General features: G+C 35.4%; 1 protein-coding gene across 1 annotated transcript in view; it reads left to right on the forward strand.

Moving 5' to 3' along the window:
* CLEC3B (C-type lectin domain family 3 member B) overlaps positions 1-22,935 on the forward strand; it is a 61,671-nt gene that overhangs the window by 5,030 nt on the left and 33,706 nt on the right. The window lies entirely within an intron of this gene.

Here is a 22,935-nt window from a genome sequence, read left to right on the forward strand (position 1 = left end):
TAGTGTAAGAAGTATGTCATCAGCAAAGAGCATGATCTTGGAGTTATATTGACCAAATATATTTATTCCTTTTATCTTTGGATTGTTTCATATTAATATTGCCAATAGTTCTATAGCTAATGCAAATAAAATGGGTGATATAGGGCATCCTTGTTTAGTACCTCTCATAACTTGTATAGCTTCTGAGGTAAAGGGTCCTAATTTAACATAGGTTAAATTGTTTTCATAAACCTTTTTAATAAATGTAATGAAGGAGATGGGAAATTTATAAGCTTCTAAGATTTTAATTAAATAATCCCAGTTCAAGGAATCGAAAGCTTTCTCAATATCTAGTCCAATTATTAAGGTTTCTATATTTTCTTTGTTTAAATAATCAATTAATGTCAATATTCTTTTAATGTCATCATGTGGATGTCTATTTTGAATAAACCCAGTTTGGTCATAGTTGATAATTTCATTCATATGATTTATTTATTTTTTTTAACCAATATAGACATAAATATTTTATAATCATTATTTAATAATGAAATTGGCCTATATGAGCTGCATTGACTATCATCCTTGTTTTCTTTTAAAATGGGTATAATTAAGGAGTATCACCATGAAGGAGGAATTAATGCATGAGTTTGAATTTCAATAAATGTTTTATGTAGTAATGAGGTTATATTTTTGGGGAATAGTTTGTAAATTTCTGTGATTAAGCCATCCATTCTGGGAGATTTACTAGTTTTACTTTCTTTTATTGTATCTATGACTTCTTTGTGTGTAATGGATTTTTGTAATTCATTTTGTAAACTTTCAGGGATTGGTTTAATATTTGAAAACACATTTTCTAAAAGGGGATGTCTGGCAAATTATTGTTATTTTTAAAATAATTTTTGAAATGACACTTGAAAGCATCTAGACTATCTCTTATCTCTGAAACTTTCTTACCTTTTTCTTCATGTAGTATATTAACAATAGTATTAGCTTTAGATTTCATTTTAACTTTAACAGATAAGTTATGTAAATGTTTTGGAGAAGTGACATAAGAATTTATTTTTAACCTCTTCATGGCTAAATTAGTTTTGTGATTTAGGATTTTAATATATCTTTTATTTAAGTCTTCTATTGTCTTCTTATTCTCTAATAAATTATGAGATTTTTTAGATTTAAATAATGTGAGATTCCTTTGTAGTTCTTGAAGTTCTGATTCCCATTCCTTGATTTTATTTTTTTACCAAGCAATAGTTTTTCCATAGCTATAAGCTTTTAATGAATCCCATACCATTACTATGTTCGCTTCCGAGCTGTAGTTTACATCTACAAAGAAATTGAGTTCATTCACTAACCATTGCTTAAATTCTTTAATTTTTGTACTATATGAAGGAATTCTAGTAAGAAAAGCAAGTGATTTAACATTTATTTGCACTTTTAGAACTAGGGAATTATGATCTGAGAGGGGATAAGGAATTATTGTAAAGGAAGTAATTTTTATTTGAAGATCCTAGGAAATATATATCTTATCAATTCTGGTTTGGGTACCATATCTATAATCTTGATGGGAGAATATCAAAGAATTACTATCTATGGTGGTGCTGCAGTAGCATTGTCGCCTCGCAGTAAGACGCTGTCTGGTTTGATTCTCAGCTAGAGCATCTTCTGCATGGAGACATGCATGAATGGGCATACCTTCGTTGAAGGTTGTGTGTCAGGGCTGGTAACTCGGCATGTAAAACTCAACTAGCAATCATTAGCGGACCGGAGTTCTGCTGTGGCGACTCCTAACCAGGAAAAGCCGAAAAGACACAACAACAACTATCTATAACATTAAAGGTATCTTTTAATTTTAAGGATTCAGTCCATTTTTTTAGTAATTTTGCAGTAGCTGTTAGACGTGGAGATTTTTTATTAGTAGCTTCAGACATAACTGTAATACAATTAAAGTCCCCCCTATTATTAAATTACCTTTAAATATGCTTGTAATTTGATCTAAATGCTTTTTGACTGTCCCCATCCCAATTCCCGGAAACCAATATAGGTTTACTAGTGTCCACAACCTGTTACTAAACTTCAGAATGAGTATAGCTATAAGGCCCTCATTGTCTATATATTTATATATTATTTCAGGATTTAATAAATTGTTTCTTCATAGAATTATTACCCCCCTCTTCTTTGTTTTAAAATTGGAACATGCTAAGGTCTTGAGCTCACTTGGGTTCCATGTGAAATTATCATTGCTCTTGAAATGTGTTTCATGTAAAAAAAATATTTGTGATCTATTTAAGTTTAGATATCTTAGTAAGTTAGATCTTTTATTTGGACTATTTAGACCATTAATGTTTAACGATAATATAGAAAGGTACATATCAAATTATTTTGAGGAAATATTTAAAGGTGTCATTGACTTTACCTGAAATCATCCCCTCCTTAAAAAATAAAGTATTATTGATTAGTACATAATCAATTATCTCAGTGAAGCATGTTATCACTAAGGTACTCAAGAAGTATATGTCAGGCTCGGTAAAAATAATGAACAATTTAAAAACAAATTAAAAACTAAAATAAATACTAAAGTTAAAGTAATTAGCTCATTAATCCCTAGCCACCATGGAATGAAATACACTCCTAGTCCAACAGATTGAAACATCTGGTGAGCTATCACTCTAACTTCCTTTTCCCATTCCTTTGAGCTCCATATATACTGTAAATAATCAAGAAGTCTAATAAACAACTATTATTGTGATTTAAAAACATTTGGTTGTAGAAGGCATTGTTTAATATGAATTAACTACTATATCATTACCATCTAAACATAGAAAACAAATGCAGTTGAATTATAGTAATTATTAACTTATTCAGCTCATTGTATCAACCTAACTTTCCATATTGGATATGAATTCACTTGTTAAAACACACAGACACTTTAATCCTTAATCACAAGGCTTGCAAGCAATAACAAAAATTAAAAAAGAATATCACATCTTATAATATATAAACATATGCTTTCAAGAACTGTTCATCAGATTTAAAGGAGACCGTATAATTACCTTTTAATCTAAATATACGCTTAATCTTATTACATTTCAGCTAATAGTTATAGTAATGCTTTAGAAAGGCAGTCAAAAAAATGCATATGTTTAAATTATCTAAGTTGTGTAAAGCATAGTAGTTTCTATGAATGTGTTGATCAGGTACTTATATCATTTTAGTTGCTTGGTTTACTTTAATAATGGTTTTGTTAAAATATGGTTCAAACAACAATCAGATTTAATTTTATATTCTCTTGTACAGGGTATAACTAGATAAGGGAAATCTAGCTTCTGTAGGGTACGAGTATACCAACAACCAATCAAAACCTTATCTACTCGTTGTTACGATAACATTAAACTACTCTGCAATTGTAAAGATAGGAGAAAATTTTTTCCCTATCTCATGCAAACTGCAGTCTAAATAGACTTTTATAAAACTTCACAAGCACTTATTTCCCGCTCAAACAGCTGCTGTGAAAATGGAAGAGAGAGAAAGAAAAAAAAAAAAAAGAAAAAAAAAAACCGGCTCAAAACACTGACACTCTCCCTTGCAAGGAGCACACCACCCCTGAACCAAAGACACCAGGGTCAGCTCACTTGTCCATTGTACCTTTAACCCCACTCTCTGCATACTATCTGACCTCATACAACACCAATTCAGTCGACCGACAGTGCTTCTCCAATCTGACCCGACACAACTGTATATCAGTTCCACATAATCTGCAACTACAACCAACAAAAAACGCACCATTCATTATCAATTCAGAAGGCAAAGCAGTACATCACCAGAATTACAATAGTTCCTGGCCTCTATTCCACAGAGAAATCCCACCAGTTATCCCCGACAAGTAGAGATCGCCAGATACTTCAACAAACCCTGCCCAGAAAATCACTCCACTGTCAGCCAACTTCCCAAAATAGGAACAATCGTCAAGCCATTCCAAGTAACAACTATTTCAGTAATGCAGCCTTCTAAGAAACCCAAATCCTACTTTCAGTAACAATTTTTTCCTCTAACTGCAACAATAGTCCCAGTCCTTGCAGCAAGCACACAATGACAGACCAGACAAGATTTCAAATAGGGCATAACCCTGGTGTACAACCTTTCTTCATCAGTGCGTCTAAGGCAAGAAGTGAAAAAAAATGTTTTTCACCATAATACCAACAGCAATGATTACGGCAATTCTCTCCAGAAGCATACACATTGTTTAAGGCCATTGCGAAGACCCCAGCTAATTATCAATGACTGCAATGTATATATTATGCAATAGGCTGTGGGCAGTATAACAAAGGTCAAAATAAATAGGTATACAGTAATTGTCATTTATGCCAGGGAAGGAAGTTGATGTTTTAATACTGTAATGAATATAAATTAATGTGTAGTCTGTGTGTATTTGCAGTTCGTTAGATCACCTTTTCCATACATTACTCTAATGCATCGTCCAAAGGCAGGACATTCATTTTCGCTTAATTCAAATAATTCTATACTGTTCCCGATTGCAGTATGTTAGTTACTAATCAATCTAACATTTTAACACGGAATGAAATTTAGGTAGCATATTTAAAGTGTAAAAACAAAAATAGAGAAAAAAAATAACTGTTTTATATGCTCCTAGACTGACAACCACACACCAGTTTGGAACAATCAAAGCTGAACAATCAAAGCCAATCAGATAAAGCATATATATATATATATATATATATATATATATATATATATATATATATATATATATATATATATATATATATATTTACTCTACCATTACTAAATGATAAGCAAGGTAAACTCCAGATTTATATTATAGACAATTTACTGCATGTAATAACTGCAACTCGAAACGAGTCTCTTTCTTAACATCCTCATTCACATCAGCAATGAGGAAATACCTTCTTGTTACTTTAATTTTAACTGACAGATCTCAATAGCATTTCTCCATTTAAAAATGGGAATGTTTCGTAGCTATGAGGAACATTTCATTAATATAGTCTAAAAAGGCTATAAGTGCTACTGTATGAGACTCAGACTCAGGGGCGGCTCATGGCATCGGGCTGCCGGACTGCAGCCCCTTCAAAATAAAAAATAGAAAGAAAAATAAAAAAAAAAATATTTTTTGAAATTTCGCAGACTTCGCGCATGCGCAGTAGTCCCGACTACTGTCAGTCTATGCGCATGCTCAAGGCAGTCTGGCAGTCCCCATAGGGGGACACAAGGAGACGTCTGTGCACTTTCAAAGTGCACAGACTCGCTAGGATTATGGGTCGCGTCCGGACTGCAAGAGCAGCAGTCAGGACAGTCTCGTCGTCAGGAAGGAGCATTGGGATCTCGTCGGGCTTTGCTTGGGATCTCGCGGGTCTTTGGAGTATTGCGCGGGAAGGATGTACATTAGCTGGATATATTCAGGTAAGTGTATGGTGCTTTTTACCTTTATTTTACAATGTTTATACTGGATTGTGTGTGTATGGTGCTTATGCTTTACTGGAGTTTGTGTATGGTGCTTATGCTTTACTGGAGTTTGTGTATGGTGCTTATGCTTTACGGGAGTTTGTGTGTGTGTGTGTGTGTAAATGCCCCAGGTGCTTATGGTGGTGTGGTAGGGAATACCTCAGGCTTGAACCCTGTTCCCTGTATGCAGGTGTTAAAGACTTGAGTTCCCTACCCACCACCATTTGTAAAAAAATTGCAGATTTTTGCCTCATATTCGATCTGATCTGTTCCTCATAATATCTGTGGTTTGTAAATGTTGCAATGCTTGATATTTGATGGTGTAGTAGTAGCATTGTTGCCTCACAGCTGCAGGTTCTTGGGTTTGATTCTTGGCTGGGTTTCCCTTCTTTGTGGGGTCTGTATCTTCTCCCTGTGTGTTATGTGGGTTTGCTTTTGTGTCCTCCCATGTTACAAAGACATGTCTGCATTATTTCTTCCTGGGCCTCTGCTGAAAATTGTTTATTTGTTCCAAGTCAGACTGTCCTGATTAAAAAATGTTAAATAAAATTGACAGGCATTTGAATTTCAGACTTAAGGGTTTCTGAATGTTTAATTCCTTGCATATTTGATGGTGCAGTGGTAGTATTGTTGCCTCACAGCTATAGGTTTTCTGGTTTGATTCTTGGTTGGGGTGGCTTCTGTGTGGAGTCTGCATCTCCTCCATGTGTTTGTGTGGATTTGCTCTGGTGCCCTGCCATTTTACAAAGACGTGTCTGCAGTTTTAATCCCTGCTGAAAATTGGTTTTGTTCTGTCCGCAGTAAAATTGACAGGCATTTGAATTTCAGACTTCAGGTTTCTAAATGTTTAATTCCTTGCATAATTGATGGTGCAGTGGTAGTATTGTTGCCTCACAGCTATAGGTTTTCTGGTTTGATTCTTGGTTGGGGTGGCTTCTGTGTGGAGTCTGCATCTCCTCCCTGTGTTTGTGTGGATTTGCTCTGGTGCCCTGCCATTTTACAAAGACGTGTCTGCAGTTTTAATCCCTCGTCTCTGCTGAAAATTGTTTTGTTCTGTCCGCAGTAAAATTGACAGGCATTTGAATTTCAGACTTCAGGTTTCTGAATGTTTAATTCCTCGCATAATTGATGGTGCAGTGGTAGTATTGTTGCCTCACAGCTATAGGTTTTCTGGTTTGATTCTTGGTTGGGGTGGCTTCTGTGTGGAGTCTGCATCTCCTGCCTGTGTTTGTGTGGATTTGCTCTGGTGCCCTGCCATTTTACAAAGATGTGTCTGCAGTTTTAATCCTTGCGTCTCTGCTGAAAATTGTTTTTGTTCTGTCCGCAGTAAAATTGACAGGCATTTGAATTTCAGACTTCAGGTTTCTGAATGTTTAATTCCTTGCATAATTGATGGTGCAGTGGTAGTATTGTTGCCTCACAGCTATAGGTTTTCTGGTTTGATTCTTGGTTGGGGTGGCTTCTGTCTGCATCTCCTCCCTGTATTTGTGTGGATTTGCTCTGGTGCCCTGCCATTTTACAAAGACGTGTCTGCAGTATTAATCCCTCGTCTCTGCTGAAAATTGTTTTTGTTCTGTCCGCAGTAAAATTGACCGGCATTTGAATTTCCAACTTCATGTTCTTCAGAATACATAGTAGCACAACCTTTTTTTAGCAATTTTCTAAGTTTATAAGATGAATATTTTAAATTTGTCCCTATTTTTGGGACTGTATTCCCCCATTATTGGCTTCGTCCAGGTTTTTGTGCTAAGGTTGACAGCTATGGCAAGAACTGAATTCACTGAATATGTTTGAGGGCTGTATTCCCTCATTACTGGGTTTGTCCAGGTGTTTTGTACTAAGAGGTTGACAGCTATGGTGAGAACTGAATTCACTAAATGATAGCCATTTAAGTTTCAGTCTTCCTCTCTTTTACAAAGCAGCTGATGTGGCGTAGTGGTATGTTACTCTGACTGTTTTTTGCTCAGGGACCTTGGCAGTAAAATATATGGTGGCAACACAACATTTTATTCTAGCAACTTTATATAGAAAAGCAATACCGCTATGTTTCCAAAGTATCCTTCAGCAAGAGCAATGAAGCACAACAATCCAAAATGAAAACTTCAAGGATACACCACGAGAAGTGAGGATAAAATTCTAACTTTATTCCAAACGACACATGAACAAAAAAAGAGATAAGCGCTTTCGCGTGCACTGTGCACGCTTCATCAGATCTATTGAAACAATAATGAAACGCTTCTTATATAGTAAATAAGAACCAATGAAAAGCAAACCACAATTCAATTAATTATTTAAATTAAATTAAATTAAATTGAAGCTTAACCCATTAACTTGTCAATAACCCAATCATGCTGCTAGCTTCATAAAACCAATGCATAGCATAATGCTCATAATACAACTTCATTTATTATTTCAGCTTGAAAAAACCTGTCCACTAAGTATTTGATTACTCCATTTGTTGCACGACAGCACACAAAAACAAATCAAAACTGTAATTCTCAGACATCATCAGCTGTCAACACATTGAGATCTTAGCAAAAAGAAGTGTGACTTTTAGGATTTGAAATCACTGTAAATCTGTCTAATGCATGCTTCTCTGAGGCAGTTTGTGTCGTTTTAATCTCATGGTGCGCTTGTCTAAAACAACCTTAGCTTCTTCAGTTGGAAGCCTACACTGCTCCAAATAGCGCCAATATATAGAAAATAGCGCCAATATATAAAAAATGTATCAAAATAAATATGCCATGGCAGTGTAAAAAAGAAGAGTATAATTACTGACAGTATGTTGCATGCAGCGTCTTCTTCAGTTTTTAACCGTCAAATGACGAAAAACATGAGACTATATCTGAATTAGTATGATTACACCTCTTAACATTAGGGCATAGCATAAACACTATAAATAATGCCAAATTGTATAAAAATATATGAATCTGATATGTAAATCTAATATATAGACTATATGATGTATATATAAAATATAATATAATACATGTCATCTTAACAACAACTAATAATAATCCATGTGACGGTATCACTAATAAAAATGTATAAAATATATAAAAAATATATGAGATCTAACAAATAAAAATATATATATATAGATATAAAAATGTAAAAAACATGTATATGTATATGTATAAACCATATATGTATATGTATAAAGAAGGACATTATGTATACATATGTATAAATACACGAGTTGTTTGAAGTATTCTAACGATAATGCTGAGATCAGAAAAATTATAACCAAGCATTGGAATATGTTAACCATGATAGAAGAAGTTAGAACTCTAGTGGGTCATAAACCTACCTTTATTTTCAGGACATGTGACAATCTGAAAGATATATTTTTGAAACACCTAAATTACAATATGGGTGATGTTAATGACCCATTACTAGGTACTTTTCCATGCAGTAAATGCAGCATGTGTAAGTTCATTACAACTACACAATGCTACAGACACCCTGAAGGTTTCTTTGAGTTCAAACCAAGAGGGTATAATGATTGTAACAGTGCAAACTTGATCTATATGGCTAATTGTACATCATGCCCAGCCTTTTATATTGGCTTGACTAAAAGAAGATTAAAAGAACGTATTTATAACCACACTTACGATATTCGCAAGAACAATGAATTGAATGCCTTAGCCCGACATATCAATGTAAATTCTACACATGAATTCAGATTCAGAGTCTTGCAAGTATTGAAAATGAACGTCAGAATGGGGGATAATATTAATCATCTAGCTAGACTAGAATTAGATTGGATCCTGAGAACTGGGGCACATACGGAACCTGGGATCAATAATTACATTTCTTTAAAACCTATTTTGGAACAGAGATAGTGTTCTCAGGTTGTCTTCGTTATGTGTTAACTATAAGAAATTTGTTTAGTTTCAACTCTTAACTTTGTATGAGATTTTAGAGTAGCTTACAACATCATAGCAATATCAATAATAATGTATCAAGTTGATCAATGAAATTTATTTATATTATGGTCATCTTTAGTACTAAATATTAAGGGCATAGATCATATTTTTATATATATATTCTTTAAATGTTTATATTATAGTTAGATTGATTTATGGTATTTTATACTTCTATATGTTTCATTATGGAAGTAATGAACACTGAGAGTCTATGTAGAAGGCCATATGAAATAAACCGGAAATGAATATAGAACAGCATTCTCTTATACACTATCTATAAGGCAGTTTCATTTTTCCGTATAGCATCTGAAATAAGAAAGTTATTTCTTACTTCCTTGAGTCGTGATTCTTGTGTTCGATTTATATGTTTTATTTTATTTTATGATAGGCAATGTATCACCTGTTTTTTGGACACACATTGGTTTATGATTGTTCATCTTGTTTTTGATATTATTTTTGATATGTATACCCCCATATTTACATACTTTTATATTTTAGATATTCTTGGAATTGAATTGAGATATTATGGGCCTTGGTGTTAGGCTGTTATGCTTTGTTTTACTTGAATTAAACGGGAAATTCGTTAATTACGCTTTGATCGTGTGTCTGTGCTTTGAACATCATTGTTACTGTTGATAATCAATTATTGTATCACACTATGAATTTCTGTAGTGAAATTTGAGACATTTTAATGCAACATATTTGATTATTATAGTGCACTATTGATGAGTGAGAACAACGGTTTCAGTATACACGAGAACTGAAGAATTAGGTGTATGAAACTCGTGTATTTATACATATGTATACATAATGTCCTTCTTTATACATATACATATATGGTTTATACATATACATATACATGTTTTTTACATTTTTATATCTATATATATATATATTTTTATTTGTTAGATCTCATATATTTTTTATATATTTTATACATTTTTATTAGTGATACCATCACATGGATTATTATTAGTTGTTGTTAAGATGACATGTATTATATTATATTTTATATATACATCATATAGTCTATATATTAGATTTACATATCAGATTCATATATTTTTATACAATTTGGCATTATTTATAGTGTTTATGCTACGCCCTAATGTTAAGAGGTGTAATCATACTAATTCAGATATAGTCTCATGTTTTTTGTCATTTGACGGTTAAAAACTGAAGAAGACGCTGCATGCAACATGCTGTCAGTAATTATACTCTTCTTTTTTACACTGCCATGGCATATTTATTTTGATACATTTTTTATATATTGGCGCTATTTTCTATATATTGGCGCTATTTGGAGCAGTGTAGGCTTCCAACTGAAGAAGCTAAGGTTGTTTTAGACAAGCGCACCATGAGATTAAAACGACACAAACTGCCTCAGAGAAGCATGCATTAGACAGATTTACAGTGATTTCAAATCCTAAAAGTCACACTTCTTTTTGCTAAGATCTCAATGTGTTGACAGCTGATGATGTCTGAGAATTACAGTTTTGGATTTGTTTTTTGTGTGTGCTGTCGTGCAACAAATGGAGTAATCAAATACTTAGTGGACAGGTTTTTTCAAGCTGAAATAATAAATGAAGTTGTATTATGAGCATTATGCTATGCATTGGTTTTATGAAGCTAGCAGCATGATTGGGTTATTGACAAGTTAATGGGTTAAGCTCCAGTTTAATTTAATTTAATTTAAATAATTAATTGAATTGTGGTTTGCTTTTCATTGGTTCTTATTTACTATATAAGAAGCGTTTCATTATTGTTTCAATAGATCTGATGAAGCGTGCACAGTGCACGCGAAAGCGCTTATCTCTTTTTTTGTTCATGTGTCGTTTGGAATAAAGTTAGAATTTTATCCTCACTTCTCATGGTGTATCCTTGAAGTTTTCATTTTGGATTCTAGCAACTTTCCAAGATTATACAAGCAATGTTTAATGTGTCCCTGTTTTTGGGCTTTTGACCCCCCCCCCCAATACATTTTGGCTTTTTCCAGTTTTCTTGAGCTGCGAAGTTGAGATGCAGTTGAGTATTGAGTAGATTTTACAAGGAGCTGAGAGCTGCAGGGGAATAGAAGTTTAGTGCTTTGCCAAGTTAATACTATAACACAACAGGTTGTGTACTTGCTTTTGATGCAGAAGGCTGTGGGTTCTACTCCCACAAGGGGTGGATGCTGCCATACTAAGAATGTTCTCCTTGGTGAAGATACTAACTATGAGTTCATTATCAGTTTGCCATCCATTTCCTCTTGCAATATTATTACTAGCTTATCATTTTTTTAATGTAATATAGGCAATTTATTCCTGAGGGGCAACAGACACTTTATTTTTCGATGAAACCATGAAATATAAAGGTGATTGCTAGCAGCAACCGCTTCATTAGTTACAGATTTCTTTAATGTGGAATTATTTAGATGACTGACTTCAGAGATTGTGCATATTTACTGATAATGGACTGTAGAATTGTGCATATTTACTGATAAAGGTGGACTGTAGAATTGTGCATATTTACTGATAATGGTGGGCTATAGAATTGTGCATATTTACTAATAATGGTGGACTGTGGAATTGTGCATATTTACTAATAATGGTGGACTGTAGAATTGTGTATATTTACTAATAATGGTGGACTGTGGAAGTCTGAGTAGGCTTTTTTATGATAAATGTTCTCAACTGGGCAGTTTTGCCGTTATGGGTGCATATGGTTTGTTTCATTGCTTACTGGAAAAAATGTTCAAAACAAATTTAAAATACCCTCTAACAAGTGTACTGTATTGTACAAGGAATATAATTTTAGTACAACGAGGAAGGTGTATCAAAGAGCACATGTATGTTTCATATGCAAGGGCCTATGATTCGAAAACAGCCCAAAATTAATCTTTATCTGCCACTGGCAAAATGTATTTTCTTTGAATGTGGGGTTCAATGCTGTTTCAATGAATGTGAGTTTCAAGGGCAGAGAAGTTTTAATGCTAAGTTTTCATTGTGAGACTGCATTGCTTTGTTTAACAGATGACTTAGTGTTTGTGCTGTAAAATACAAAATAAAACTTTCAAATGAAGTCCAACTCATCATAGAAGTAAAGCAGTATGCACATTAGTGTTTATGGTAAATGGAGTGAAATAGCCAAGTATAATGGTTCATTGGAATGGCTGCAGAGGCTCCATTCAACCATTATTTTGTCGGGGGGAAGGGCAGCAAACTCAGACAGGCCCAGCTGAACTATACCTCCCAACTGTCCAGATTTTCAAAGAATGAATAGATTTTTGCTTCTTATTTTTGGTTTGTTGTTCATAAAATTTGTAGTTTTAATTCCTAAATGATTTGCCAGAAGTCACTCAATAATAAGTTTCAGACTTCATAACCTTCAGAAAAATGCATGTTAAAGTAAGAGCTGTTCTATCAACTGTCTCAATTTATACAAGAGCAATTTTTAGTACTGTTTATATGTGCCCCCAATATATTTGGCCTTGTTCATATTTACTGCATTAACAGGTTGAGAGGTACATGCAAATAAATTGCTTTATAGAATTAGGCATAGCCAACCTCTCAACTGTCCCCACTTTTTGGCTCAAAATGTTGCTCTTCCCCCTTATAATCCCTCCGCAAAATAGCAATTTTGGAAGAAAACATGGAGGGTTTACAATTAAGAAATAACTGTAATAATCAAAGTTATAGATTACTTGAAATGCATGTAGATTCTTTTATATTTTGTCAGCTGCTCAAGGTAGCAGTACTAATATTAAAGTGTCCCTTCTTTGACAGGTAGCAGCTGTATTGTGTGTCTATTTTATATTTTTGCATCACATTTTTGGTCCATTTTTCATAAAATTGTGTTTCTTGGCAAATTAGTGACAAATCACTAAAGACTGAAGTTAGAAAATGACAGACATTTGAGTTTCAGATTTTATACCCTTCAGAAAATTCATACTAATGCAAGACCTATTCTATTATCTTTCTAAGTTTATTAGAGCAATATTTAAAAATTGTCCTTATTGTTGGGCCTTTGTCCCACTTCTGTGTATGGCTTTGTCCAGATTTCTTGCTCTTGAGGTTGAGAGGTATGACAAATGTGTCAGGGCCATCACAGTCAGCCAGAGAGATTTCAAATTGTGACATGCTTGTTGCACCCCACTCCCCCATGTAGTGACTCTGGATGTGTCCAAGCAAGGCAAGGAGTAGTTGTATCTACCTTGGATGGGGAGGACACACTGCATAAGTACTACAGTGGCTTTTCATCTGTCGTTGATTTTGCAGAATGGTCTGGTTTCTGTCATATTTTTGTACTGTTGATTTATGCTTATTACTCAGATTTATGCTTATTACTCAAAGTGCCTGTTGCTCTGTGTTTTTAAGTAGCAATGCTTTAATGACCATAAGGTAAGCTTGTCTGAGATCGTAAGATGCAAGTAAGCTTTAATAAGCATACTGTTAAAGAATTGCCAACATTGAAAGCCTTTCTGTTGTTGCCATGCAGAGAATACTTGACTAGATAATGTATAAGCCTTGGGTATTAAAGGACAGGATTCCATTATTTTAAAAAGCTCATTACACTTGTTGGAGACTTCCAGTCATCTCTACAGACTTTACCCGTAAACTAAACAGAATGCCAATCATGTGTGGTCCATAACCTATACAGTAATCCTTTAAGCAATGTATCTTGAGCTTGTTTCTTGTTTGCTTTTCATTTTTTACTTTTATCATGTTTTCCCCATGAAACAAGTTGTCAGGCAGCAGGTCATTTTTGGATAAGAAACATTTTTACAAGTGGGGGCATCACATAGATTTCTACTTTCAGCATGTTACTTGGTACTTTAATAAAGCTGAATATATTATAATTAGGACTGCAGTGCAAGGAGAAGTGGTTTGAGTTAAGTGCTTCTGGTTTTTCTTATACTTGATTTTGACTAGCATTCCAGTAATGTATTTAAAAAGTAATTTATTTTTTCATGCCTCACAACCTTTTGTTTCCATCTAGATATTAAGTAAGCTGTCATGCAGCCAATGCATTGAAATATTTTTATTCTTCTACACTTATTTTTGTCTTGATTGGACTTTCATAATGATGGTTTGCCACCCAGGGCAGCGTATTTAATTAAAGTTAGTTTTTTGTGGTTTTGTGCATAGCTCCTCCCCTTTCTGGTTGACCACACCCCCTCCCCTTGACCCCCACCCATTCAGCTGTCTCCTGCAGCCCCCCTGTGATTTGAAGTCACCAGCCGCCACTGCTCAGACTAAAAATAACAATAAGCATTTTAATAAAAGGAAAATTAATTAATTAAATAATAGACATGACACTAGTAGGCTGAAAAACAGTTATAAAACATAATAATTTAACTTTGATATTACTAGATTAAATAAATAGCTATATTAAGTAGTAGAAATATTTAACATTTATTTATTAAAACAAAGGGAAGAAGAGGAACTTAATAGGATGATAAGACATGTATAAATAGTTATAGGAAACATACCTTTTCTTGTATATATCTGCAGTGGTGGTGCTGCGGTAGCATTGTCGCCTCACAGTAAGACGTTGTCCTGTTCGATTCTCAGCTAAAGTGTCTTCTGTGTGGAGCCATGCGTGAATGGGCGTACCTTCGTTGAAGGTTGTGCATCAGGGCTGGCAACTGGTACGTAAAAATCTACTGCCAATCATTAGCGGACTGGAGTTCCGCTGTGGCGACCCCTAACCAGAAAAAGCCGAAAGATACAACAACAACAACCTTTTCTTGTATATATATATATATATATATATATATATATATATATATATATTGTGAATAAATGCATGAGATTTAAGGTATTAATACATAGTGAGACCACTTAGATGCTTTTAATAGTTAGGTTGCAGTTGACACTTTGAGAGATTTCTTAGAAGTTGGTACTTTGGATTTAGTTTTATGTTTCTTTATTTTGACATCAGTCCAGCCATTTTTGTCAGTGGTTCTCTTCAGGGATGGGGATGCCCATTCCATATCTTCAGAAATGGTTATGATGTTATTGTTTTGAATGAAATGCACGGCTTCTTCCAGAGTGTTGAAGGTTCTCATCTCACTTAGGTGCATTATTTTAATTTTTGCAAGAAAGGCTATTTGAGCTTTAATATTATTCTGTTTTAGAGTTTTTATTAGAGGCCATACCTTTTTTCTCTGTTCCAGCACTTTAGTGGAGTAGTCATTGTCAAATCTTATTGTGTTCTGGTTATATTTTATAGGACTTTTCCTCCAAGCTGTTTTTAACACCAGTTTTTTGTCCATAAAAGATAAGAATTTTACTATAATTGATCTTGGTGGTATGATGGATGTTGATGAAGTTGTTGCTGAAGTTCTATTCCCCAGAGCATGATGGGCCCTTTCTATTCCAAAGGAAAAACCTTATTTAAGATTTAGAACCTCTGGTATCCAAGAGTTTAGGAAAGATGTAGTTTCCCCTCCTTCTGTTTTCTCAGGTAAACCAAAAATCCTGATGTTTGACCTTCTTTCTCTATTTTCAAGATCATCTAGTTTGTTAGATAACCAAGTATTTTGCTTCAAGAAAAACTCTATTTGTGTTTCCTCCTCTTTGAACCTTTGATCAATGACAGTCAAAGAAGTTTCAATGTTTGTTAACTTTGACTGGTGTTGCTGAAGTATTTCTTTGAAGACTTATGTTTGCTTCTGTGAGTTCTCTTCTAGGTTCTGTAGATTAATCTTAAAATCATCCATTTTTGTTGATAATTCTTATAATGTAGTAGTCACCAGTTGTAGTTCCTTTTTTAGTGTCAAATCAGCATGAGAATTCTTTAGGTTGCTCGTCTCTTCAGATGTTGTGTATAGACTTCTAAGTAATTTGACAGGAAATTTCTTTTAGAAATCCACCAAAATTTGTATTTAGTTGCTTTAGACTATTAACTAAATATTTGTAGTAATTTTGTTGGTAATAGTTAATTTAATTTCCTGAATTTAGTGCTAATCTATGGAGCTCCAAAAAAATGCTGCTTTTCAGTTAGCCATTCAGGCTCTGCCATGATGTGCATTTTTGATATAGTCAAGTTTTAATGAATTATTTATTTATTTATTTATTTCCAGTTTGATTACCGGGGAAGTCCACTTGGTCAGAGTGACCCGTTTTCAGTGGAAGCCCGGGGAGAAAAGCTCCAAGATACATAATACAGATAAGGTACAGAAATACACGGATGTCAGTCTTACATAATATGGAAACAGTTACAAGTAAGTATCTTGAAAATATGCATAATAAGCAGAAAAGCAATGAGTGTGGACTTATTGTTTATACATTTTCTTTAGTGTGCACACTGAGATATTAGGTGAGAAGATGTTTCACCCTATTAGGTGAGAATTGGTCTCGATGAAATGGATTCAACATTGTGGTAATTTGGTATAATGAAGCAGACCCATATATATATATATATATATATATATATATATATATATATATATGGGATGGCTGGAGTAAGTCAAAATTCAGATGGCTAACTTGTGCATTGTTGACCCACGTTGTTCAACATATGTAAATGGTTGAGAGCTGTCTGAGACTGACAGTCCCTGGGGTAGAAGGATATGACTTTTCCCTGGTGATTATGTGATCGTTAGCATCTATAATTAGCAGGGAGTCTGGGGGTGCATGCTACATGGGGAGTGCAGAGGTGTTCCCGCCTGCAAAAAACACTCATGTTTTATTTGCATGTTCTGATGATTAGCCTTTCAGCATGTGCTGTAGAGTGTTGATGTGTTTTCTTTGGCATAACTGTGTTGACATAAAGCACGTCGACATTTTTGTGGCTCAACTAATAGTAGGATATATATATATATATATATATATATATATATATATATATATATATATATATATATATATATATATATATATTGTGTGTGTGTGTGTGTGTGTGTGTGTGTGTGTGTGTGTGTGTGTGTGTGTGTGTGTTTGGATGTGTGTTTTGACTGGTTTTAGCACTAAATTCTTGTAGAACTCCATACTTACAGAGATTTTACATCCCAGTTCATCTAAAAATCATCTTCTGCTTCTTATCAGGCAACTTGTTCACATAACATGCCACCATTTTTGGAATTTGCTTGTAGTCTTTACTTTTTTCTAACAACTTGTTGCCACACACAGTGCCAAATATCTTGATGAAATTCTGATTTGCCATGTCCATAGGATTTTAATTGTCTGCCTTTCTAGTGAGCATATTGTAGAACAGAGTTAAGCTGGACTGGAAAGACGTACAGGATGTAAAGTCATACATCTTCTATCAGCCAGAGAATGGACCTTCAAGAAGTTCACTAACCTGATGATGAATGTGTTCTCTGATCATCTCAGAAATGAAAGTGCGACGTACAGAGATAGGCTATGAGATCGATCAACAGGCCTATAAGTAATCGGTGCACCTCTATATATGAGAATCACTAACTGCAAACTCCAATACTCTGGCAACACACTGCTTAGCAAAGAGCGAGTTTGAAATGATGCCAGAGAGTTGATGGGTGCCACTCCTGAATGTAGCTTATTTGGACTGTGTGCTTCATCTCATTCAAAATTCTTTTGAGTTTCATCTCTATTTATTTCCTAGTCTCTCTTCTGTTTATTTGCCTTCATCCACACCTATTTTAGTTTTCCTTGTTGGCAGCATGCTTCGTCAAACAGAAAGGTGCATTATTCATGGAAAAGAATGTTACCTGATTTGCAATGAGCTACAGTATTTCTGAGCTTCCTTTCCTCCTTTTCCAAAAAAGTAACTTGCCAATTCCATCTGTATTTGTTATAGTATCTGAACCACTGATTGCGACAATCCCTCATCCCCCCAGCCATCTCCATCCCTAAAGGTACATTGTCTTGTTAGAGGAACTTTGTTGCCTTTTTTGAGGCATTTTAGTGATTTTTGTGTGCACTTTTCTCATCCTTTGTTTATCTGTTACTCTTCTTTAGTTCTTTATGTGCATAATTTGCCCTGCCACTATCTAGCTCATTTTTTTTTTTAGCCAGGCTACTTGCTTTCTTTCCCTACAGTTCTTTTTTCTCCTGATACATGACTATATTTCACTTTGCACCTCTTCATTAATGCAACCCTATACTCTCCCACTCTTCTCAGATCTTTCTGTCTTTCTGTATTCCATTAATCCAATAATTATTTTTAATTGTAGGGCAAAATATTCCTAACTGACTGACATGTAGCTCCTTATAATCCTGGATCTCTGTCCCTGTGGCATATCTCAGGATTATTCCAGGGATCGTAAACCACGCTATGGCCTGATCACTATCATTCAGCAACTCTCTCCACTTAGACATTGTCACGGTCCCTGCATTAGTTGTGACTAGCTCAAGGATAAGTGTCTTCCTTGTTGAGATCTCACTCGATATTAAAATCCAACTTTCAGCAAAATATCTCTTTCCTCTCTTCCTCCCTCCTTCCCTGTGATATAGGCATTTCACAGCTAAGTGCTGTTTGCCTCCTTAAGACCATGCACTAATCCCACTTCTGATCCTGATATAATCCTACTTTCCTACATCTCATGGTCAGTGTACTCTAACAATCCACACTGGAGGTGGACAGTTAAATTCCTCTGGATGCCTGGTCCTTCTCACCATCCGCCCACTCATTGCATGCTTATCTTATCACCGTTACCTTTTTTTCCTACAGCTTATGCTCTGCATAGTGTAGCTATGCACCAGGGACTCCCTGGTTCTGTCTCTGGCTTCAGTACCAACATGTTACTCATCTCTTAGTTTTTTCCATCATTGTATAGCTCTTTTACAGTGACTTTCATGCTCTCATTAAGTATACATTTTAAGGCATGTGCTTTTAAAGTTTTAATTAATGTTGGTATCCTGACTGACAGAACACAGCTGCAGACATTCAGTCCATTAGTCACACACTAGTTCTTACTTCTAGGGCAAAACATTTAGCAGAATTAGCAGTACTGACAAAGTATCTTCTCCAGATACACACACTATCTAAAAATGGGGCTATGGGTGCTACAGTCTGAATTTTTTTTATAATAAAGATGGTGGGTAGTGTCAACAATTCTAGCCTTCTGACCACCACCTTGAATATATCTTTTCTTTATGTGCATTCTAAATCTAAGCATTGTCAAATGCCAGTAAGTTTGCATTCTTGTTCATGTTTCTGTTGCATTTACAATATCTGTATATCCTTGTATAGATGCAGTCCATAACAGATTAATTTTCTATCTTGGCTTCTGGAAGTACAGACTAATAATAATTGTCTTTCAGCTTTTCCCAGTTAAGGGTCGCCACAGCAGAACTCTGGCCCGCTAATGATTGGCAGTGGATTTTTACAGTGCCGAGTTGCCAGCCCGACACCTAACCTTCAAAGAAGGCACACCCATTCATGCACACACCTACCTGCATGTCTTTAATGTCACTCAACTGTGGGGAGGACATGCAGACTCCACACAGAAGGCGCTCCAGCCGAGAATCGAACGGGAGAACCTCTTCCTGTGAGGTGACAATGCTAACCGCTGCACCACTGCGGCTCCAGACTATTTCCCCTATTTACTTCTTCATTTCTTGTGTCTTTTTCTATTTTTTTTTTACTTTTTAACAGGATAGATAGGCTGGTCCACAGACCCTTTTTAGTCATGACTTGAGCCATTTGGCAATAACAAGTGCAGACATAGATAAAATATTGTCAGTTGGCAACAAATATACAGATAGACAAAATATAGTTCTCTTACTAAATACAGTATAATTACTTCATGCATTTGGTTTGAATAAAGTTAGTAGACATAAATACATTACACATATGTAGAGTAAATAAAAGTTGAAAGTATATTTCACAGTGGAAACTATAGTCCATTCAGTGGTAACAGTTATATACACTTGAATTCAGTAAGGCAAGTGCTTGATGTACTAGAAGAAATACAGAAGATAGAATCAGAAATAAAATATTTAAAAAAGATAAGAAGCAGGAAAGAGATGCAGATAGAGAGGATGTTTGATTTCCATTAATTGTTTCTTCTTCTATTGTTCCTCTTACGTTTCCTCTCTTCTCTCAGCAATGATATTACCTCCATTTCCAGTCATTACATTTCAGTTTAACGACACTTTTATTTGACTCTAGTTTTCTAATCAAGCTTTACAGTGGTGACTAATAAATGGTGTAATTGTCTCTTTCCTTGTGTTACACACCCATGGTACTGATAGTATCACCCTTTCCTTGTGTTACACACCCATGGTACTGATGGTATCACTAAGGAGGTATGGTGGTGACTAATAAATGGTGTAATTATCCCTTTCCTTGTATTACACACACATGGTACTGATAGTATCACCCTTTCCTTGTGTTACACACCCATGGTACTGATGGCATCACTCTTTCCTTGTGTTACCCACCCATGGCACTGTTGGTATCACTAAGGAGGTGTGGTGATGACTAATAAATGGTGTAATTGTCTCTATCCTTGTGTTACACACCCATGGTCCTGATGGTCTCACTAAGGAGGTATGTTGGTGACTAATACATGGTGTAATTGTCTCTATCCTTGTATTACACACCCACAGTACTGATGGTATCACTCTTTCCTTGTGTTACACACCCATGGCACTGATGGTATCATTAAGGAGGTATGGTGATGACTAATAAATGCTGTAATTGTTTCTTTCCCTGTGTTACACACCCATGGTACTGATGGTATCACTTTTTCCTTGTGTTACACACCCGTGGCACTGATGGTATCACTAAGGAGGTATGGTGATGACTAATAAATGGTGTAATTGTTTCTATCCTTGTGTTACTCACCCATGGTACTGATGGTATGACTTTTTCCTTGTGTTACACACCCATGGTACTGATGGTATCAGTCTTGCCTTGTGTTACACACACATGACACTGATGGTATCACTTTTGCCAGCGTCACACACCCATGGTACTGATGGTATCAGTCTTGCCTTGTGTTACACACACATGACACTGATGGTATCATTAAGGAGGCATGGTAGTGACTAATAAATGCTGTAATTGTCTCTTTCCTTGTGTTACACACCCATGATACTGATGGTATCACTTGTGCCTTGTGTTACACACCCATGGTACTGATGGTATTACTCTTGCCTTGTGTTACACACCCATGGTACTAATGGTATCACTAAGGAGGTATGGTGGTGACTAATAAATTGTGTAATTGTCTCTATTCTTGTGTTACACACCCATGGCACTGATGGTATCACACTTTCCTTGTGATATACACCCATGGCACTGATGGTATCATTAAGGAGGCATGCTAGTGACTAATAAATGGTGTAATAGTCTCTTTCCTTGTGTTACACACCCATGGTACCTATGGTATCACTCTTTCCTTGTGTTACACACCCATGGTACTAATGGTATCACTCTTGCCTGTGTCACACACCCATGGTACTGATGGTATCACTCATGCCTTGTGTTACACACACATGGTACTGATGGCATCACTCGTGCCTTGTGTTACACACCCATGGTACTGATAGTATCACTAAGGAGGTATGGTGGTGACTAATGAATGGTGTAATTTTCTCTATCCTTGTGTTACACACCCATGGTACTGATGGTATCACTAAGGAGGCATGGTGGTGACTAATAAATGGTGTAATTGTCTTTATCCTTGTGTTACACACCCATGGTACTGATTGTATCACTCTTTCCTTGTGTTACACACCCATGATATTGATCGTATCACTCTTTCCTTGTGCTACACATCCATGGCACTGATGGTATCACTAAGGAGGTATTGTGGTGACTAATAAATGGTGTAATTGTCGCTTTCCTTGTGTTACACACCCACAGTACTGATGGTATCACTCTTTCCTTGTGTTACACACCCATGGTATTGATGTTATCACTAAGGAGGTATGGTGGTGACTAATAAATGGTGTAATTGTCTCTTTCCTTGTGTTACATACCCATGGTACTTATGGTATCACTCTTGCCTTGTGTTGCACACACATGGTGATCCAAAGTGCATCTATCTTGTATGAGTTCAGTAACATACTTTTTAAAAATATTTCCACCAAGCTTCAAGAATCTTACTGTCTCAATCTGCCACTGCATTACTCCGTATTGTGTGCAGAATTCCTGTAGCAGAAGTAACTTGACTTGATTTAAACTCTTGAATTCATTCAGTCATTTTCCACTCATATCTGCAATCTGTTCAGGGCCTTCTAGAGACCTCTGAAATGATTCCTTTGTTTCCCAGAAATATCAGGCTACCCCAGCTCCTCTAAAGAAATGTTGCATGCTCTATAGTATTATATAAAAATGCTAAACAGTGGACTTAAACTGTTCTACATTTAGGGCTATCTTGGAAGTTTCTGCAGAGGACCAAGGCTATTAGTGTTAATGAACTGTTTCCTGTATTCCAGAGTTTTATTCTGTTAGCCTCTGTCTGCTCATTATGTGATTCTGACTAAGTCAACCAGACAGTACTCCAGGCTGAGTCAGAGAAAGGTGCATATGGATTTGTGCTCTGCGGCAGTTAACAAAAATGAATGAATATATAAACAAACAAACACTCAAACTAATCACCTCTAGTGAACCAGTCACATATTTTTCTAGC

The sequence above is a fragment of the Protopterus annectens genome, chromosome 3.part0 (genome assembly GCF_019279795.1).
Source record: "Protopterus annectens isolate FY-2018-M chromosome 3.part0, PAN1.0, whole genome shotgun sequence".
In the NCBI taxonomy this organism is placed as follows: domain Eukaryota; kingdom Metazoa; phylum Chordata; order Ceratodontiformes; family Protopteridae; genus Protopterus; species Protopterus annectens.